Raw genomic sequence first — 4,331 nt, forward strand, 5'->3', positions numbered from 1 at the left:
ACATCATAGACTCTTATTACGTTCTCCTCTCGCTGCGCTCTGTTATGTTATTATTAGTATATTTCTTACCTTCTTACACATCATAGACTCTTATTACGTTCTCCTCTCGCTGCGCTCTGTTATGTTATTATTAGTATATTTCTTACCTTCTTACACATCATAGAGAGTCTTCATCGCTTTTACTGAGTTTGTGATCAGCTCCATACATACAAGTGTGACTGAATGTAATTTGGTGGAGCGTGTGCTACATTTTATTGCATCCGTGACGAGTCCAAGCCCTGGAATTGTAACGTTTTCTGGAAACATTTCCAGACTTTCCCGGTGTGTTCCCGAGGGCCCACATTCCCAGTGTTATCTTTCCCAGCCTCGGACTCTCCAGTATATTCTCTAATTCCCCTCCTGTCATTATCCTTCCCGTTTATCAGTCGGCAGATAATATCCCTGAAATCCTAATCCTCCTTCCCTATAGGCTTGTATAGATATTCCAGCTTCTTTCTGACTTTCTTCCTTCCCCAGATTGATTCTACCAGTGTAGAGGAGGAGGTGTCTATCCAGATGGGGGCGGCTGATTTGGGGAGGGTAACCATCCTTATCAGACCCGTCCTGTCCGCTCTGGAGAGGAATAAACCGTTCCAGCTTAGGATTATATTCTTAATGTTTTTGATTCCGGGGTCTGAATTTAGTTTGTAAAATTGTCTAATTTTAGGAGACACCTCTATGCCCAAGAATCTGACATTGTCTACACACCCCTCGTCTCCCACTCCTTAACTCCCCTGTCCAAGGGCATTACATTGGATTTGCCCCAATTTATCCTAAGGCCAGATAACCCCCCAAGTTCTTCCACAAGTTGGATTACGTTTGGGATAGAGTTGGGGGAGTTGCGCAGATAAAGCACCACATCGTCAGCATGAGGCAGATCTTATCTCTACACCCCCCCCCCTCCTGTATAGACTCAGTATTTCTTATTATAATCGCCATAGTTTCCATGTACAGGCGAGCAAGGTGGTGATAAGGGGCTTCCCTGTCTTGTGCCTCGGCTTAGCCCAAAAGTTATCTCCAACTCGAATTCTGGCTGTCGGCACATTGTACATACACGTGGTCCATACACGTGGTCCATACACGTGGTCCATACACGTGGTCCATACACGTGGTCCATACACGTGGCCCATACACGTGGTCCATACACGTGGCCCATACACGTGGCCCATACACGTGGCCCATACACGTGGTCCATACACATTGTACATACACTTAACCATCCTGATAAATTCTTCTCCTCATTGTTTCCCATAGGAAGCTCCGCTCCACCCTGTCGAGCGCTTTAATCACATCTAAGGACAGGATGAAGCGGAGTCCTCCCTCACCCATCGCCACCGCTGCATAGGGTCTCTGGATACAGTCCCCGTCCTTCTGTTCTGGTCTCTATGAATGAAGTCCGGAATGACTTCCTGTAATCTCAGGGCCAAGACTTTGGCTAAAATTATAAGATCCGTGTTTGACAGGGAGATAAGAAGGACAAGGACCCTCTGGATGCGGCCTCGTACCGTCCTGAGTATGAGTAATCCTGGCCTCTACACACGGAGGGGTCACCAATACAATGGCAAAGGCTTCCTGGAATACCCCCAGCAGCTCGGGAAGAAGGAAACTGCCGTATTTCTTGTAGATACTAAATGGTAACCCGTCCGGGCCGGGTGATGTATCCTTACCCAATGATTCCAATGCAGCCTATAACTCCTCTGTCGTGATGGGTGCCCCTAAGATCGCTCTGTGGTGTGCACTGGCTTTAGGGATCTGTAGGGATCATTGAGGTAATTTTCTATCATATCTTGGCTGGCGTCCAGCTCAGAATTAAATAATTCAACATAAAAGCTTCTTAATACCTGCAGAATCTCACTGAGCTCTCTTGCGACTCCCCCGTCCCCTTTCCTCAGTGCAGTTATAAGGTTTTTACTATTATAGTTTTGGATCTTACTTACCAGATGTCTCCCTGGTCTCCTGTGCCCGAGAGCCGCCCTGTGCCCGAGAGCCGCCCTGTGCCCGAGAGCCGCCCTGTGCCCGAGAGGCGCCCTGCGCCCGAGAGCCGCCCTGCGCCCGAGAGCCGCCCTGCGCCCGAGAGCCGCCCTGTGCCCGAGAGCCGCCCTGCGCCCGAGAGCCGCCCTGTGCCCGAGAGGCGCCCTGCGCCCGAGAGCCGCCCTGTGCCCGAGAGCCGCCCTGCGCCCGAGAGCCGCCCTGTGCCCGAGAGCCGCCCTGCGCCCTGCTTTCTCCGCCATGAATTTGTGCGGCGCTTCCCCGGCCAGCGTTACCCTCTTGTGTCGTCTTCTGATGGTTGGGCAGATGGAGCGTTCTCCGCTCTGGTGAAATCTACTTTTAATTGTTGTTCCTTCTGGCCGGACTCGTCCCTTGACCGTTCGATGCTCTTTGTATAAATCTCTTTCACAAACATTTTAATCGTGTCCTGCGCTGCAGCTAAATTTGAGGAGGCGGAGTTTATATCCCAGAACCATTGGGCTTCTTCCTCTAATGATAGACAGGGGTGCAGTATTGTGATCCAGTACGGATTTAGCTTGAGTCGCCTTCATCCCTTTTCCTCTGACTTTAGTATAATCTTTAGACGTCCAGCCAACCCTCACATAGATCAGATAATTGGCTCCATTGTTCAGTATAAATCTGTCCCTTCTCCTCCATTACCAGGGTAATCATTGAGGGGCAGTTACCATATTCCTCTATACATTTTAATAATATTCATATGATGCTGGAGGAGGGAGATACACAACAGCCAATATAACTTTTAACCCTTTAAGTAGGCCATAAAGAAAAGTATATCTGCCTGTCTATCAGAGACCGAAGTAGCTCAAAGTCAACGCCCCTGTGTATCAGCACAGATGACACTTTTGAGAAAATATTCCCAAATGAGTGAAATTCTGTTCCAATCCATCCAACGATGAATATGGTCCGTAATCTGGTGGGTTTCCAATAAACAGATAATAGCTGGGAGATGTTTACTGATAACATCGAAAACTTGACATCTTTTTAGTCTTTCACTAGAACCTCGAATGTTCCATGTTAGTATTCGAATCTCATTTGCCATTTAGCGGGTCCCCCATCCCCCCCACCCCAACAACTGGCCCGCGGTACCTCCTATCCCGCAGGTCTCCCACTAACCTCTAACGCGCTCCTCCCCCCCTGGGTCCCATAGTGATTGGCTGCACATACATGGGATTACATGCAACAGTATGGCCAAGCCCAATAGCTGACAATGTGTGACACTCCAGTTGTAGAACTGAATTGAACTTCAATGCACAGGATTTTATGATCAATAAGGGAGCAAAATATTGTCTATGGGATATCCAAATGTTACTAGTTAGTACGGTGCACCAATTCCGGACAAATGAGGGGTTAGTACGAGTCAGTATAATTCAGAAGTACATTCCAGCGCCACGGACCGCTCAGCTTGTCACCAGGTGGATGGTTTGCCTGGCATGGCTCGGTTTCCATATTTCGCTAGGACTTTGGGTACCTCCTGTGCAGACACGCTGTGCAGAAATCCAATTCTCAGTATAGACCTGGAAGAAATGGTGTCCGGAGCCCTCCAGTGCACTCCAGAATCCCCTCACCGGTCAACGCTTCGGTACTGCTTTCCACATCACCGTCGGTGTTCCAGCTGATTCTGCAGCCACCAGCCTGATCCGGAATCCTGGCTGCGTGTGGCCTCCGCGCTCCAATCGTAGCTGTCCGCTTCAGCTTACCGGGAGCCGCCAAACGCCATATGTTCTCAGCAGACCGCACTTGCTCAGGGTCAGGTACGCCGCGTAGCGAGGCCCATGCAAGGAGTAGGAGCAGCGGCGTCACGTACGTCACATCATGATGTCACGGCCCCGCGCTGCCCCAATCCCGGGCCTTAATAATGGCGCCGTCTATAAGGTCAGCAGGGAATCTGGGAGGTAGAGAGCCGTGTGAGGGGAGGGAGTCACAGGGAGGCGGGGCAGCCGGGAGGTAGAGAGCCGGGTGAGGGGAGGGAGTCAGCCGTGAGGTGGCAGGAGGCAGGGCAGCCGGGAGGTAGAGAGCTGGGTGAGGGGAGGGAGTCACAGGGAGGCAGGGCAGCCGGGAGGTAGAGAGCCAGGTGAGGGGAGGGAGTCAGCCAGGAGGTAGAGAGCTGGGTGAGGGGATGGAGTCAGCTGGGAGGCGGCAGGAGGCGGGGCGGCCGGGAGGTAGAGAGCCGGGTGAGGGGAGGGAGTCAGCTGGGAGGCGGCAGGAGGCGGGGCGGCCGGGAGGTAGAGAGCCGGGTGAGGGGAGGGAGTCAGCTGGGAGGCGGCAGGAGGCGGGGTGGCCGG

The sequence above is a fragment of the Engystomops pustulosus genome, unplaced genomic scaffold (assembly GCF_040894005.1).
Source record: "Engystomops pustulosus unplaced genomic scaffold, aEngPut4.maternal MAT_SCAFFOLD_156, whole genome shotgun sequence".
Lineage (NCBI taxonomy): Eukaryota > Metazoa > Chordata > Amphibia > Anura > Leptodactylidae > Engystomops > Engystomops pustulosus.